Source organism: Mercenaria mercenaria, chromosome 15 (assembly GCF_021730395.1).
Source record: "Mercenaria mercenaria strain notata chromosome 15, MADL_Memer_1, whole genome shotgun sequence".
NCBI classification, from domain to species: Eukaryota; Metazoa; Mollusca; class Bivalvia; order Venerida; family Veneridae; genus Mercenaria; species Mercenaria mercenaria.
In genome coordinates this window covers 72088523-72107344 of record NC_069375.1, presented here as the reverse complement: position 1 = coordinate 72107344, position 18822 = coordinate 72088523, and the positions used below count along the sequence as shown (strand labels likewise).

The 18822-nt window shown below is 34.9% G+C and overlaps 1 protein-coding gene across 6 annotated transcripts in view; it reads left to right on the top strand.

The window, feature by feature from the left end:
• Window positions 1–18822, top strand: part of LOC123558577 (flotillin-1-like) — a 70558-nt gene that overhangs the window by 2074 nt on the left and 49662 nt on the right. The window lies entirely within an intron of this gene.

Below are 18822 nucleotides of genomic sequence, written 5' to 3'. Positions count from 1 at the left end.
TGATTTGCATCTTTGATCTGCATTGAGATTAATACCATCATCCCCTACCCCAATCTAAAATTCTGGATTAACTGGAAATGCCAGACAATGAAGTTTTGACTGGTATGCCCAAATTGTGAATTATTAAAGCTGCAAGTGGTTGTTGGCCTGGTGCACAGTAAAGTGCCCAATTGGGTTAGCATCTAAGTCAAAAAATAAAGTTTTTACTTTGCCTTGAAAAATACCTTTTTTCTACACTTCAACATGTTGTGCACAAGGATCAGTACCCAAATAGATAACTTTTTGAGAAATTTTTTCAAAAAAGTGGATTTAAGTTGCCATGTCGGGTTGGGGACGGACATTACACTGTCATTCAAATTAGATTCCTACTGTAAATGTTTTATGCAAAACCACTTCTTTTATGTGTATTTTCTAATAGTTTGAGGTCACAGATAAAGAAAATATAAGCCTTAACTCTTTGCTTTTCCATTTTTAAAAAAAAAATAGCTAATTTCTTTGAAATTATGATTATTTTCTGTTAACTGTAAAATTCACTTTAATATAAAATTTGGAAAATGGAACATTTACAGCAGGAAAACACCTTTAAAGCAATTAATTAATACAAACAACAAAGTAGAAACATAAATACTCTTATTTATATTACATTTAAGCAGAAAATATCATAAATAAATAGTGCCGGAAACGGGGGACGGACATTACATGAAATGACTGGTTCAGCTTTTATAACTACTTTGGAACATAAATTACTCTGAAATTCAAATTTCTTAACTAAGGAAACATTTGTGTCATTTCAATAGGTAATATGTCTATAAATATAATAAATGTTTTTACTAAATTATAAAGGAAATTCATTTCAGACATTCATTCAAATAGCAGTTAAAAAGCGAGCAAGATTGAAGTATTTCATTTTTACTAATTTTCAAAAAGTATTCTGCTAATATTAAGCAGTATTTGTCAAAATCAGCTTTACAATCAATTCTTTACTGCATATTATCATATATATGCAAGTACTGTTCTGTTTCAAAGAAAAAAAACATACATGCAGTACACGCATTCCCATAAAAATAATCCATATCTAACAACCTTCCAGTAGAATACAAGCATATTAAATGTAGATGACCATAACATTACTGTATCAGTTTAGCTTTCTATCAGTGCTGTGTTAATGGTACAAAAAGAAATAATGATAACATAATAATGTTCTGTCTATGATTGAAAAAATATAACACTTCAGCACATTGTTTGTTTTTTTGTATACTTGTTTGTATACTTGTACCAGTCTTTTATTTTTCATGGTTTAATTTAATATAATACTTTTTTTTTAAAGGGGGAAGTCCTTGGCAAAAAAGGCAAAATATATCCTTACTAGGGGTTTTAATTTTATACAATACACTGGACTATAACACTTACATCAAAGAGTGTTGTTTTAGGTAAAGATTCCATAATGATCAATTAAGATCCAGTCTAGGGGTTTTATGGTCCCTTGTATATTGGCACCCTGTTGAGAAAGTGCCATTTTGTGATCTTCTATGGCCACCTGTGTTTTATGGCATGTTGTTGCCATCTCAATAGGTCACTAATTAATTATGTTGTTTTAATGATTTTGATGCATCTTATGACCCTTTATTGTGTTGATGAAAATATAAGAGAAAATATAAAAGATAAGAAATATACAGTAGGGCACTAGGGGAGGGGGATCAAGTGTTTAAACAGTATGGTAGCATTTCAAAACATTTTTGTAATTATTAAGGGACAAAAGGGGGGCATAGTTTTCTGGATATGATGTTAAAACCTATAAATTACAACACTATAAATTTCAAGGAGACAGAAGACTAAAACTCTACTTACTTTTTTCAACATGTAGTTTTAGTACAAAAATGTAATGTCCGTCCCCCAACACTTTAAATGTGCTTATAGATAATGTTTGGCAAAGTTTTACTTTATATATATACTCATTAGTCTTTTTTTATGTTTTTTCATGAGTTCTTTATATGAAAGTAAAATTCATGTATGAAACTGATTCATTTTGCTGAAGATTTCAACAAATTTTGACATTTTTTTACACACACTGTGTTTTTAAGAAAAAATGTCACAAAATAATGTATTTTACTGATTTTAAATGCATTTTTTTAAAAAATTCAGTTCTTATTGGTAAATCAGAAATAAAAGTAATTGAATTTGATAGAAAATAACAATATATATACAAAATTTAAAATCAATGATAAGTGGGGACGGACATTACGGGGACGGACATTACATATAACTTTTACACTTTTGTCAATATCTAAAAAACTGCTTGATGGATTTCAACAATTTTTGGAAATGTTACTCATGTCATCATATGTAATAAAAATGTGCTGCAAATTTCTAGTTTTATAACACTTAATGAAGTTTATGGTAGGGGGACGGACATTACGGATTTTTTGTCACAAACTAACTTTTGATGAGATATTCGGCTATATTTATTTATAGACTTGATGTACAGAAATGATACTTTGACTATTTCAACTTACATATTTTTCAAACTTTCCAAGGCCATCCCACATGTTCTAGCACCAAAAGATACTACTTTTTTCTTCACTTTTTTAAGTATAGCATTTTCAGATTTCTAGGGCGTTACATCCATACAACTTTGGTTCAAACCATGATTCTCAGAACAAGAAATATAGAAGAACATGATGTTATATATCAAATGAAAGCAAAGATATTTTTCTTTCACAAAATTTAATAGTGAAGATGCAAAAAAGAACAGAATTTCTGTGAGACAGCTTACAAAAATGATGAAATTTTAGATGCTAACCCGTTACATGCAAAAATGGCTAATTTTTGCCTACTTAAACTTGTCGCACTACTTTATTTCTAAATTTTCATGATAAATGTTCACCTCCACATCTACATCTGTATCATACCTTACTTATAAACTTTATTTCATAGTTCTATCATGTATAGTTTTAAAGATGGGGCTATGTACATGATTTTTTGCTGAATTGGGCACTTTACTGTGCACCAGGCCTGTTCAACGTCTTACTACTACTATAAATCCCATGTAAAACCTGACTTTTCAAGCCTCTGCAGGCCTCGACCTTAACTTTTTTTCAGCAGGTCCACCAACTGCTGAAATCTAGTAGACCTGCTCAGACTTTAGTGGACCTCCAAACGTCATAACTTCAATTGACTCAAAGAAACAGGGCTTATTTCTAAAATAATTAAAAATGGAAGACTAGCAATCTGTTATCCCGAAAAATAATTACTTTGTAAAGTGTCCCAAAATATGGACACAATAATAACCATCCACCCTACGTCGATCCGTGTTGAAAGTGAAAAAAAAAATTAACAATTATCGGTAATTATTCTGATGATAAACTAAGTAATTAGCCTTGTTTTCATCATAATTAACCCTTTCCCACATGGATACGTTTATCACCGTATCTCTCGATTACCGAACAGAAACGTATTGACCCGAGTCTATCGGTTCCCCGATAGAAACGTATTATACCGATTAACGGCCATTTGAACAGAATCGTTTTATCCCGTGTCTCATAATCAATCGCTTTATTTTCGTTCTTTTCCTAAAGAAACAAATTCCGGATGTTTACTAACTCAAAATATGGGATTTCGTCATCATTATTTACGTACAAGATCATGTGGATACTATTTAAATTTATCGAGTACTTTGCAAAGAAAGACACAGGGGTTTTTTCCTACATGTGCACGACGCTACGTCATGGAAAATTACTGAGAAAACTGCTTGCAACTGGCCGGTTCGCGGGCTTTCCTCGTTCTAAAAATAACAACCATTTAACATCAAAGTATTTTTAAATGTGTTAGGTCATGAAGGTCACGCGTGATACATGCGAATTTCCCCTAAACAACAATTTGTGTATACGATGGCTTGGAATTTATGGCCTTACATAACGGGAAGTGTTAATCAAAACAGAAGGACCGCGGCTTTCAAATATTTTATGACACCCCAAGAGTTGATTGCTGCGGAAGTCACCCGTGATGTACCGACGTTTGATCATCAAAATATTACGTAATATTATCTTAAAATTTGTAATTTTTAGCACAAGAATACTGTCTAGTCGGTTACGAGTCTCGATCTCGGCGATCTTTTTGCACTTTCAGAAATTTTATGATCCGTTATTTTTGTAGTGTTATTCAGTTTGATGGTTGTTTTTTTTATATAAATACTTACCGATTCCGATTCGGAAGATAAGTCTATTAACTATAAATCAAACTTTCAAACATCAAAATGAAATTGTATATGAATTTCAATGTGAAAGTAATCCAAAACAGAATTTTATGCCTAAAAATATATATTCCCGTACTTTAACACTTTATATCTTCGAAACTCAAAGAGAAACTACAATAAATTTTGTATCATCGGAAAGACAATTTAAATTGCTACAAACTTTATATTGACAAAAATAATGTCAAACTTACAGAAAATATTAAAATAATGACATTTTTAACATAAGTGTGTGTAATCACAAAATAATGCTAACACCTCTGTTCAGATAAGACAGTCACCTTTATCAGCCATATACCGATTATTGATTATTGATTATCACTTATCAGTGTTATGTAAAAGAGGTTACTTTGGCTTCTGTTCTGTGTGGTAAAGGGTTAACACCCCCTCAAAGAGCTAAAAGAAGTGTGTCGGTTATTATGGCATCTGAAGTAGAGATCAGTGGAGAAGCGGTATAGTTGCCCGAGATTGTCATGGCATAACGTCATGTTTTCGCGCCATGTGACACATCACTGTCTAAACGTACTTTCTCGATTCCTTAAATTGTTGAGAAGAAATCAATAAAAAAGTTTTTTCTTTATCTTTTTTTTAAAGCGAATGTGCAATATCCCGAATAAACTGACATGTAAATGTGTCAAACCGTGAACGATGATAGTGGATAGCCTACCTCTGTGACCTATTTGCCCTCAAGGAATTTTACATTATTGTTTGAAAAGAATATCTAACAAAGTGTTGTGTCAAAAAATACATGTACAATGAATAATTTAAAACTTATTAAAATCCGCAACAACATCATACTGCTTTATTTTAAAACCACATTTCTATTTACGTTCACGAGGTCACGTAACCTTTTCTGTCGTGCTAACAGAAATCTGTTTGCCAAAAATCGTTTTACTCCATGTATTTAAATTGCTGCCACTTTTTCATTATTTAAGATTTTTTAATTGTGTTTTTTGTGCATTCTGGTCAAAAGTCTGAATTTTATTACCATAGTATGTACCATTTATTTACTTTAAGAAAGAAGTAAATAATCAATATCACGCTGTTAGAAATTTTACAAAACATATGAAAATTTGATCGTTTTTAAAGAATTTTGCCTACATTCCTGTGGATATCTTATTAAAATTGTTATAAAACTCAAACTGTATTAGTTCTCAAGCGGTGTTGAAAATTTGAAGCGATTATATTAAAAAATGAATGCACTATGCGCGTTTTTTGTGTCAAAAGTAACCGCGATGTAAATTAGATATTACGATAGGGCGCACGTGCTTGTGGAATGGAAAATTACCAGCACGACGTTTTGATATTTTTACGATTCGCGGGTAAATTCCAGTCAATCCAGGTAATTTTGCCTGATGTAATTTCTCAATTTGGTAATGTTACCACGAAAAAACCACTCGCCCGATCGGTGGAGTAGTCCACTCGTGCAAAGAGCTATAAAAATAATAATATACTTATTTGCAAAAATATGCGGCCCGATTTTACTGCTAAAAAAGTTTAGGGTCGGCGGTAAAAAAATAGGGTAGGTGGGGTCACCGGAAACAAACAACTTTTTTTTTATGCCTTACATGTTGGAATAAATGTTTTACTCACCTCTGTTGCAATTAAACTGCCTAAGTCTTTCTTTCGTTTAGCATGTTTGCCAATTTTCACATGTTGCGAAATTATTTGGTAAGTTACTTATGATTAATAAGTTCATGTTGGTATAACAAGTGCTAATTAGGTAATTGTCGACATCAATAAAGAGTATTTAAATTTTACAGTTTTCGAGTAAAACTTCTTTCTTTAAAATGCAGTTTCAAACAGTTAATTTTAACTTCAAGTCATGAATAGGGTTGGATACCGGTACCGTACCGAATAATCTCTTCGAAAAGTACCGGTATATACCGTTTCGTAAAGAACCGGTTCTGATTTCGGTATTTCCATAAAAGTAAATAAACAAAATAATTACCAAATCCGTGGCAAGAAAAAAGCAGAAAATAAGCAAATAGTATTTGAAACACAGTAATAACGTGATCGACATTGTTTACTGTGACTCCGCTCCGAGTAACATGGAGAGCTGGCCTTGCGAATAATTTCGTATGCTAAATATTATTATAAAAACTTCTTTTGCCGTCGTTTTAAACTACGTAAATCATACTTAATTGCAAAATATACGACATTTTTTGGCTCTTTGTCATATTCTATCAAAACAAGTAAAAAAAAATGATTTGAATAAAAAGTTACGAAACTAAGCTGTAACCAACGTAAACAAGTCATCGGTTTTCGCGAACTAATAGAAATACGTTATTGTTGGTTGTTTCAAGCATTTTGAGGGTTATTTTTCAATGAAAATTGTGTTGAAAAAAATGTTGCACTTTAATTACATTACTAGTTAACCTGGTTGAAGATTTATCATGAGTGATAATGAGTCTGACTTGCTAAATGGGTTAATTTGAAAGCTAGTAAGTGTTGAATTTAACAGTTCAGTGCTGAGCAAGCATTACCACAGTCAGTGAGTCCTAGATTTAAATTGCACAGTGTGCGACGTATCTACTCTGTTTTTTTTTATTTTGGAAAACTCTAGTTTGTAAGATATGTTTATTTTTTTACTCTTTCATAGTTCTAGTACAACATCAAATTAACAGACTTAAAATGTTTATATATCAAAGCAAATTTTCCTGTATAACTACTTAAAAGTGTGTATTTAATACTAACCAAATCATTGCTTATGTAATGTACTTCAAAGCTTGGTATCGATATCGTTAAAAATACCGTATCGTTTCGTTGGTATCGGTATCGGACCGCTTCGTCCTTAACGATATCCAACCCTAGTCATGAAAATTGTTCGATGTTTAAATCAATATCATTTTCTCTTGTACATGTAGTCTAGTTTATTTTCAATTTGCAATGATTTATTATCGTAAAATTTACAATGAAACGAGGGATAAATCAAAAGTTATGAAGCAGTTGTTTTATATTTCAGGTACACATCAACTACTAGTATATAGAAAATAGAAGAGAAAAAAAACAGGAGTGAAGTTTCGGAGCAAGACGCGGTTGTGGCTAGTAATACGGTCCCGCACGGTACTAAAGCTAGTCATACGTGAGGCATGTTCAGCTAGACAGTCTTGCTTGGACTACAAGAGTAGTGATAATCACATACGACTAGATTTTTGGCCGTCGTGCGGGACTGTTCACTACAGGATGTTTTAAAGCCACTAATAAATATGTATCATTTCCATACGGTTTATAATAAATAATGAAAGCGTAAAGTAGTTGTTATTGATCGCCGCGATCATATTGAATAGGACAAGTATTTGCACGATGGGGAAAATATTTCATGATGGACCTGTCAATTCTTTACTTATGGGTGAAACAGGTCTCATTTCAAAGCGTAAATACGACTAGCTTCTACTGATTATAAAACATACCGTACGATTTGTTGTGAATCAACTGTTGTTGTACTTTTAGTAGTTCAACTGCCACCCTTGTTTAAGAGCAACATTTAAAAACACGTTTTTTTTCATCCTCAAGTAATAAGTAAGTAGACTCGCCCAGTTTAATCAATCTAGACGCATAATCTACATAGAGCGCTTACTTCACCCGATTTACATTCGGAACATTTTCACGCGTTTCTGGCTTTATCGTATGTTTAACATGGGATTTTTGAACCGTCCAAAGATGTTGGAAATGTTTGTCTCATTGTTTATTTTTTTTAATAAAAATGTTACTGCTTTCATTGTCTACCACTTTTTTCCACCCTTGCCTGAAAAAACAGTAATGAGTTTGTACACTGTTCAGACAATTGTGCTCTGTTGAAATTTAACCAAACACAAGTTTACCTGCATAAACAGAAAGCATGATATGTCACCATGTGCGGATCCAGATGGGGGGTGGGGACCGGGGGTCCGGACCCCCTCTGGAAAATCTTTAAAAAAGGAAAGAAGACAAGAAGGAAAGAAAATGTTTTTCGAAAAAGGCAACATTAGGACTGCATGTAAAGTATATGCGGCTGCTGCTACATACGACCCCGACATAATTCATATTATTTATCTAAAAGAAACTAAGAATTTTACCTTCAAGAAAGCTTGATTTTATCATTTTCGCAAATTTAACAGGTTAGTCCATAAAACTGTCCCAGAATGCATAAAATGAAGTGCCAAATTTCCAGGGGGGGTGGGGGCAGGGGATCGGACCCCCTCTGAGAAAATTGGCTGTGTCCGTGCATGGTCACTATACCTGTCCAGTACTGGACATTATGGTAAACGCTTCATTCCTGCACAAATGACAATTTCGCAACTTCTGTCCGGTTTGTACAAATTTCTGGCCGCGATAAACCATTTGACTTGTCTATACTTATGGGTACTGGTAGAAACTTTCAACAAGAGTGAAAATTACAGCACAACACCAGAGGAGGGAAGAAGCAGAAAACGAAAATCGGGCTTCTATATCTTTTATTAATTCACTTTTTTTCTATACGAAATTTAACGGAATATAATATTTATTGGGAAGCACAAACAATTCAAACAAATAAAGCCAAGAATGATTTACACTAGAAAGAAAAAAATATTTTGCTATGTTGCGTTCTCATATAATGCTTCCATTTGATTTTATTTCTTATTCATAACATGTACATAGATACAAACGATACCAACAATTGAAGATTATTTACACAAAATACAGACAGACAGACAGACAGACATATTCTGTAAATCATCATGTAATAATCACACACATAACGTGACAAATACATGTGCAGTTGTTAAAACTAAACAGTATAATTCTATTTCATATTTTGTTTCTGTTCCCTTTAGTCTATTACACAGACAAAATTTTATGAAAAAGATCATATAGGTTATTACGAATATGCAAATATTACGAATATGAAAGTATCTTAATCTTGCCGAAAATAATACAGAATGGAGAATAAACAATTTTTGTCAGTAGTGAATACATAATATTAGGTTATTTAACATTGTTCTGTACAATATGGAGATATATTTGGACGAGTACTCAGCTGAGAAAACCATATTGGACGAGCCGCTAGGCGAGTTCAATATGGTTTTCTCAGCTGGGTACAAGTCCAAATATATCTCGTATTGTACAGTACAATGTTAAATAACCTTTTTATTCTATATCTATTTTATCTTAGTATAATAATAGTTTAAATTAAAAATGTTTCACTGAATATTGTATTCCTGCCTTTCCTAGTTTTTCCCAGCTTGGTATGAGTGCAAATATATATTATACAGAACAATGTTAGACCTTAAATATCCTTTTTATTCTATATTTATTTCACTTCATACGTAATATACGTAATTCATTAAAAAAAGTATATGGTGCAACCTCCCTACAACAGCCATTTGGCGATTTGGGTGGTAATAATACTTGGCTGAGATATTATGCCCACAAACATTGTCAGCAAGTTTGGTGAAGATCGGATGAAAACTGTTCGACTTAAAAGAGCGGACAAGGCTAAATTGCCCGTTTTTCGAGTAATTCAAGGACTATTATCAAAGAGTGCCCGGTACAATTTGGCTGGTTATCGACATTGGCCGAGATGTAATGCCCACAAACATTGTCAGCAAGTTTGGTGAAGATCCGACGAAAACTGAATTATAGAGCAGACATGTTTTGGATGCTGACCGCTCGTCCGCTGCCATTTTTGTTTCTTAACCGTTAAATAAAAACTGCTGAGGTAGCTATTCAGACAGTCAGGGCTGATACCAATTTCTAGGTTTCGTCCGGAACGGCTTCTTTTAGCGACTTTTCAAATATTCCAACATCTGATGATCCTTTTTACTGTATTTTTAAATTTTTGATTATTAACGAACGTTTTAATATCTAAATCAGATAGCATTGTTACCCCTTGAATCGTTTTTGTGTTTTGTAACAAAAAAAAAACTCAAATTGCACTCTGTACATAGAGCCCCTTTCATTCATCCGATTTACATTCGGAACATTTTCACGCGTTTCGGGCTTTATCGTATGTTTAACATGGACTGTTGAACCGTCCAAATACAGAAAATACAGGATTTTTTGTACGCGCGTGCGTCCAAATACAGAAAATACAGGATTTTTGTACGCACATGCATCCAAATACCGTAATATGTTGTACGGTCACGTGTCTCAAATGAACGTTCGCGATTGGATAGATAAAATAGGTATAGAATAATATGAATTATATAATAAACACAAAATAATTTCTGTAAGCATTACCGATACACAGGTTTTTGTTTTATATGAGGCTATAAACATATATGACATTTAATGCTAATAAAATCATTATTATTATTATTATTATACCACATTTATATAGCACTCTTTTCATGCACTTGTACACGTTCAAAAGTGCTTTACAGAATAAATTGCAAAAATACAAACAAATACGTATACAAAGATAATGCATTCCACATTAACAAAAATCATGAATGAAAACAAGTATAATTTAAAAAAAAAAAAAAAACAAGATAAAAAAAAATAAATGTATCGGTCAGTTAACAAAATATTGTACAAAGAAGTGGGTTTTGAGCAGGCTTTTGAAAGCAGCTAGCGTGTCAGCTTCCCTGATTTTGACAGGAAGAGAGTTCCAAAGCTTTGGAGCAGTGCACGAAAAGCTGCGATTGCCATACATCATGGTATTAGATTTTGGCATAACCAGTGACAGGCGTGTCCTGCGATCTTAGGGTCCTGACCGGTTTATACACTTCTAGCATATCCCTAATATAGGCAGGGGACTGATTGTGTAATGCCTTAAAGGTGTGGGTCAGAACCTTGTACTGCACCCTGTATTTCACTGGCAACCAGTGAAGCTCCTTCAGAACCGGTGTTATATGATTGCGACGGGGCGTCTTAGTGATTACGCGAGCTGCAGTGTTCTGGACATGTTGCAACTTGTTAAGTGTGCTGTTTGGTATACCACTTAACAAGGCATTACAGTAGTCTAACCGTGAAGTAACCAGGCTGTTTATAAGGGTCTTTGTGGCATCACTGGTAAGATACTGTCTGATGTGACCTATTCTGCGAAGTTGTGCATATCCAGCCCGGCACACCGAGTTGACTTGTTGTTCCATATCCATACCGCTGTCAAATACTGCTCCAAGATTCCTAACACATTTCGTGGATTTTATCACAGAATCACCGACCTTCACAGAAACGTCATCAATGTACTTGGAGTTCGCTTTGATGTCAATAGCATTACCTCAGTTTTGTCAGCATTGAGCTTCAGCATGTTGGAATTCATCCACGAGACAATTTCAGTCAGACAGCTCTCAATGCGGCGCAAAGCTTCACTTCTGGCCACAGCCTCTATCGGCTTAAAAGATAGGTATAATTGAGAGTCATCAGCGTAGAAATGATGAAGAAGTCCATGACGTCTGCATATGGCACCCACGGGTTTAGTGTACATGATATAGTTCTTTGGACCAAGCACTGATCCCTGGGGCACATGTATTTCATCAACGTAGGCGTCGACAACTCACCATCAACGCATACAGTTTGATAGCGGTCACTAAGATATGATGACATCCATGCAAGTGCTTTGTGTGTGACTCCAAAATGATGTTCGAGCCGGTGTAACAGTGTTTGGTGATCAATCGTGTCGAAAGCCGCAGAAAGATCGAGTAGCACGAGGACTGTTACAGAATTTTGATCGAGAGATGTGAGGATGTCATTCTGTACCTTTATCAAAGCCGACTCAGTTGAATGAAACTTTCTGTAAGCAGACTGCAGTCCCTCATGTAGCTCATTTTCACTCAAGTGCCGCTCAAGACGCGCATCTACTACCTTTTCTAAGATTTTTGAAATGAAAGGGAGGTTAGATACAGGCCTGTAGTTTTTGAGAATGTTTGGTTCAAGACCTGGTTTCTTAAGCAGGGGTCTTATCCTAGCACTTTTAAACTCTTTTGGTACATAACCTAATTCCATTGATGTATTTATGATGTTTGTATTCAGCGCAAGAGCTCACGAGACATTTCTTCAGAAGCCATGTTGGTAAAGGGTCAAGTTCGCAGGATTTGTTTGGAGATTTTTGTATAATTTGTTCTACCTCTTCTATCGTTGTAGGAGCCAAATCAATAAGACAGTTTGCTACTTCTTGGTGTTCTGGACAATGCAAGTCTACTGAATCACGATCAGTTTGGCTATGCGAAATAATATCATTCCTAATGTTCTAAATTTTCTCGATGAAAAAGTCACTAAACCTTCTGCGAAAGTTCCTTTGGTGATGGTTAGAGGGACGGGAAGCATCTTGGCTGTCTCCTAGTAGATTTTTGGTTATCTTGGCCAAACTTTTGTGGTCAGTGCCACACGACTTCACCTTATCAGAGAAGTAGTCGGTTCGGGCCTGAATTAGGAGTTTATTCATGGTAGCACATTGGTCCCTATAAAGTTGATGGTCGATTGTTAGTTTGGATTTTACCGCACTTCCGCTCAAGCTTGCGTTTTAAGTGTTTAGCCTCATGAAGTTCGTCTGTAAACCACGGACAGCTAGGTCGAAGAACGATAGTTTTGTGCGTAAAGGAGCGTGTTTATCTATCAGTAAGGATAATCCTTTTGAATATGCATTTACTAGCTGATCCACGTCTGCGCCTTCTGGAAGCGTATTAGTGCAAGGGACGCTGAGATGTCTTGTTTGAAGAACTACGTCAATAGAGCGTAGTTTCCGAAAAGAAACTTGCTTCCGTATCGGAGCTGGTTTTGCGGCACTGGCGTTGAAGTGAATTGCATGGTGATCCTGTGACATATTACCAGTATTGTCACAAAGACCTGGATCGATGACCTCGACACATGATATTATTTTGCTGTCGTTCCTGGTTATTACACATCTAATGTATGACCGCGGGCATGGGTTGGTCCGTTCACATGTTGATGCATACCACATGACTGCAGTACACTTTTAAATCTGACAGCATCTCGGTCTGATGGAATATCAAGATGGAAATTCATTGTCTCCCACAATGATGATGTCTTTATCAACTGTAGCATACCTGCCTAGGAAAGTAGGCCATTCTTCCTCTAGAAACACACTAGTCTTTAAACCGTTTTGTTTTGTTGGTGGTGGTCTATATATCACTGCCACTTGTGCAGAAAATCCATTGATGCTCAAATTACAATCCATGTATTCAAATTGTTTAAAATCTTTGTCACGACTAGATGCAAAACACGAAGAGTAAATGCAGACTTATGTATGAGAGCCACATCCCCTCCACGGCTGCCGCTGCACCGTGCCACACTTTTAATTGAATATCCATTCGGTACAAGTTCGCCAATACACGTTTTATCCATGGTAGTTCCGAGCCAAGTCTCAGTGAGTGCTACCTAATCAAATCATTTGAAACTATGTGATCACACAGAGAAACTGTCTTATTTTTGACAGATCTTGGATTGAAACTGCATACACGAATTTTCTTCTCACTTCTTCCTGTTGTAATGGATTCACATCTAATTTGGTAACATTTTTGGTATTTTGCTGCTGAATTTCAAGGTTTTGGCTATCCATACAATTTGAACTGTTTATACAGATTTCATTTCGTGGTCGAACTATAATTGTGATTTCTTCAGGCAGTACTTGTAAATTATACAAATGGACCCTTTATTGACATCCCATATTGATTTAACTTTATGTTTACCTCCTCTTGAACCTCTGTATTTTAAAATACCTAACTGTTTTATTGTTGTTAAAAGAGGAATATCTGGCCGAAATTTCCCCCGGGCATACTTTCCAATATCAAGTAGTTCACGTCTATTGTATTGGTGTTTGACATGAAAAGCTACAAGTGATAATTGGCCAATCATTGTGTGTGAAGAGAAATCAGTTGAAAATTTCAACGTTATTCTGAAAAAAAAATGCACAAATAAATTGAAAAAATACCAACAAAATGCAAGTATTTCACAATATTTCACAAAACTATTTACATCAATCTTCCCACAATCAACCAATACAAACTCAAGACAACTTCCACATATATATGTTTAGTAATTCTCGAGAAATAATCAAATAAATGTCAGCGAAATGAAATGCAGCCTACACTTGGCGCAATATATAACATGTTTACAAAAAAAAAAAAAATATATATATATACAGGGTTTTCCCGGAGGCAGGTTTTCTGCGTCCCTGACGCGCTTTTACTGCTTTGAACTCGCATTTTTTAGTGCCTCTGCGTCCCACTGGACCCGCAAAATCGGTCACGAAACTCCTTTGCACTGAAGCCTCCTTTGCGCAGATACCCATGTAAAATGCGCAGTTTTTTACCACCGGGACCATCACTGAATCGTGGGTGCTCATTATACACAGGTATAGACGATTTTCCAACTTCAAAACAAGTTTTGTTATCGATGTTCGCCATTTTGGAAAGGGAAACTACTCTCCGTGCTAACTGTCACCGCTAAAATCTAAGATTGCCGTTACGTTCCGTAAAAGATCGAATGGTTTATTTTTTTATTAAACAACATTAATTTCATATAAATTTAAAGTATTTTGATGAAAAAAATATTAATAAATCAAGAAATTATGATACTAATTAAGGATCGAGTATTATCTTTAACCAAGATAAAACTGTGAACAACATAATTGACACGAGGTGACACGTTATTGCCGTAATTACTGGCTATTTGATCATAACAAAAAGACTATCACACCTTTTGTAATCAGTCTGAATTGAGAAGCTCATGTCCCTTTTGAAAGATACATTCCGAAATATTGAATCAACTGCTATCTAAATTAAAAAGATACAATTAAGTTCATTCGGTTTTAGGGTAAATTTTTATAGTAATAATGTCCATTTTCAAGATCAATAATTTGTGGACCCCCAAAAATTATTAGGGACCCTTAAATTAGCAGCCATGGGAGTCGATGGACTCCCAAATAAAAAACCCGAGGGAAAACCTGTATATATATTAAATTGTAAGTTGTTGCTTCCAAGGCTCTTACTCAGCACTATTTTTCGTAATCTTGCCCTGAAAAAAAAGCAGATAAAACATAATTTTTAACAGCTGTATGTTACACATTAATAGTTTCCTGAAATTTGAAATGTCATGTGATAATTTGTTGTTTCAGACATGTAGACAAGCATCTAAATGTTTAAATGGATAATTACTTTGTTTACTTTAAGTGAATACCACTGTTTTCTTTCCCGAGCGAAAACTTTAATGCCGATATTCTATATTGCATTAAAATTAAATTTCAAATTCTTTTTTTGATATTTACAAAAGCAAATAAATTCGTTACAAATTAACAAGTTATTCAAAAACTATTAATTTTAACTGGTAACTTACCTCTTAAATAATTATCTAACTCCATGCCAAACTGTGAATGAAGATTAATCATTAGGGTTTTAAATAACGTAATCGTATTAAAGTAATTGTTAGTATAACAACAGAAGTTTGCAACAAACATACAAAACTGCAAAAGTGAACTCAAAATAAAACAACTGAATTTACAAGTTTTATTGTTTATTAAGCACTGTCGTCTAAACGCTTCGTGTCGAGTGTTGTAACTGCAAAATACGAAAAGTTTCCAAAATTACCTTGCAGACGAACATTGAAACTGAAAAATTACGATGATATTTTGTGTTAACATACACATAAATATATCTTTTAATTTTTGGTTAAAATAAAATGAAAAATAGCATATTTTAAAACAATATCATGAACGCCGCGATTTCACTGCGAAACAGCGTGTTCGGCGAGCACCGTGTCCTGACACGCTGTTCACCGCGATTTGCGGTGAAATCACCCAGCTGGGTGGTCAAATTTCTTTGAACACGCTAGTCTGGGGTCACGGTGATGGGTGTCCATTGGAACTTTTCATTTTGGACGTACTGTAGCCAGTTCCAGCTGCTACCTAGACCTTTAGTCTACGTAGTTGGTTCCGGTTATCTAGACAAAAGGTCTAGGTAGCCAGAACCGGCTACCTAACCACTGCCATTTATAATCCCTTAATTCCAAGAAAATAAGATCGCTAATTCGCAAAATAGTTAAAGGCAGTTTGTACGTTGTGATAGGAATTTTAAAAGCTTTTATTGTTTTTTTGGGACTGATAAATAAAATATTACAGTATAATTAATAAACTAATACAGTAATGTTTTCTTTGTTGTTTTTTTTTTAAGACCAGGATTTTTGGGGTGGGTACTGCCTTGAAAAAAATATCACGGTATACCACGTTTTTTTTCCAAATTACCACGGAATATACCACGGTATACCACCATATTTAACGTAAGACTTACAGCTATGGTAGTGGTCATAAAAGTATTGAAAAACTCTCAGAAATACTTGATTTATTATGAGCAACAACGGAGACTAGTTACTTGACTAGAATTAAAGAAAAAAATACACTGGAATATTAACTTTATTAGATTTTTTTTAGATTAATGACCCTTAGTATTTTTTACCAGCGTGTATTTGTCTGAAAATGCCATATTGTCTCTAGGGAAGCAGTGGGTCACATGTATATAGGTCACGCTTGTTTGAAGTTCGATTCATCAAATCGTTTTCAAACAAAAAATAATAAATTTCGACTCAACATTTTCCATACTATTTACATGTATTTGTTTTTTAATACATGCAAATACATACCGGGATATTTCAAACTATCATTTAAACAAGAAGTCAGAAGTGGTCGAATTTACCAGACTCAAAGTAAAAACAAGTGCGCCCATGAAACAAGCACCTACAAATTATTATCTAATTAGTACTTGTTAACCAACATTAACTTATTAGTCCCCTACTGGTTGAAAACCAGTTTCGGGGACTATAGGAATGCACTTTTCCGTCATTCCGTCCGTCCGTCCGTCCGCAATTTCGTGTCCGGTCCATAACTCTGTCATCCATGAAGGGATTTTAATATTACTTGGCCCAAATGTTCCCCATGATGAGACGACGTGTCATGCGCTAAACCCGGACCCCTAGCTCAAAGGTCAAGGTCACAATTGGAGGTCAAAGGTCAACAGGGCTTTTTTCCTGTCCGGTCCACAACTCTCCCATCCTTGAAGGGATTTTAGTATTACTTGGCACAAATGTTCCCCATGATGAGATGACGTGTCATGCGCAAATCCCGGACCCCTAGCTCAAATGTCAAGGTCACAATTGGAGGTCAAAGGTCAACAAGGCTTTTTTCCTGTCCGGTCCATAACTCTCCCATCCATGAAGAGATTTTAATATTACTTGGCACAAATGTTTCCTATGAGGAGACGACGTGTCGTGCGCAAAACCTGGACCCCTAGCTTAAAGGTCAAGGTCACAGTTGGAGGTCAAAGGTCAACAAGGCTTTTTTCCTGTCCGGTCCATAACTCTCCCATCCATGAAGGGATTTTAATATTACTTGGCACAAATGTACCTCATAATAAGACGATGTGTCATGCACAACTTTCAGACCCCTAGCTCAAAGGTCAAGGTCACACTTAGCAGTCAAATGTTAACATAGCATGAACAGGGTCTGTTTCGTGTCCGGTCCATAACTCTGACATCCATGAAGGGATTTTAATATTACTTGGCACAAATGTTCCCCATGATGAGACAACATGTCATGCGCAAAGCCCAGACCCTTAGCTCAAAGGTCAAGGTCACAATTGGAGGTCAAAGGTCAATAAGGTTTTTTCCCTGTCCAATCCAGAACTCTGTCATCCATCAAGGGATTACAATATTACTTGGCATAAATGTTCCCCATGATGAGACGACGTGTCGTGCACAACACCCAGTACCCTAGCTTGAAGGTCAAGGTCACACTTTGAGATCAAAGGTCAAGAGGATTTTTTTCCTGTCCTGTCTATAACTTTGTCATGCAAAGAGGATTTAGATATCAGTTGGCACAAATATTCCCCTGGATGAGACAACATGTCATGCGCAAGAACCAGGTCCCTAGGTCTAAGGTCAAGGTCATATTTAGAGGTCAAAGGTCAAATTCAAGAATGACTTTGTACAGAACATTTCTTCTTCATGCATGGAGGGATTTTGATGTAACTTGGACCAAATGTTCACCACCATGAGGCACCCTTGTTTTTAGAATTACGTCCCTTTGTTGTTACTATAAATAGATTTTATTGTAACTTTTTAATTACTGGCGGTAGAGAAAAATCGAGACCACTTTTCTGTGGTACAGCATGCATGTTACATCCAATTTTTAGGTGTATTTTGACCTATCTCTACCTGGTAAAGAGTTTCTTGTGGACTTATATCATATAGATTTTTTTTTTTTTTTAAAGATTAATTTCCCTTTGTTGTTACTATAAATAACTTACATGATAACATTTTTGTAATCAGCCAAAAAAATTCAATATGAAAACAACTGAGTTTTTATATATGCACATTTTAATCCAAGTGTGTTATAACATATTGTATATGTAGTACAATATTGTTTATACATCATTGACAGATATCAGTTCATTATGTTATACTGCAGTAGAGAAAATTAGGTGCCTTCCAGTAGGGGACTTTGTATTGCATGGCAATACTTCATTCACTTGTTATTAATCATAAGTAACTTACCAAATAATTTTGCAACATGTGAAAATGGGCAAACATGCTAAATGAAAGAAAGAATTAGGCAGTTTAATTGCAACGAGGTGAATAAAACAATAAATCCAACATGTCTTCTT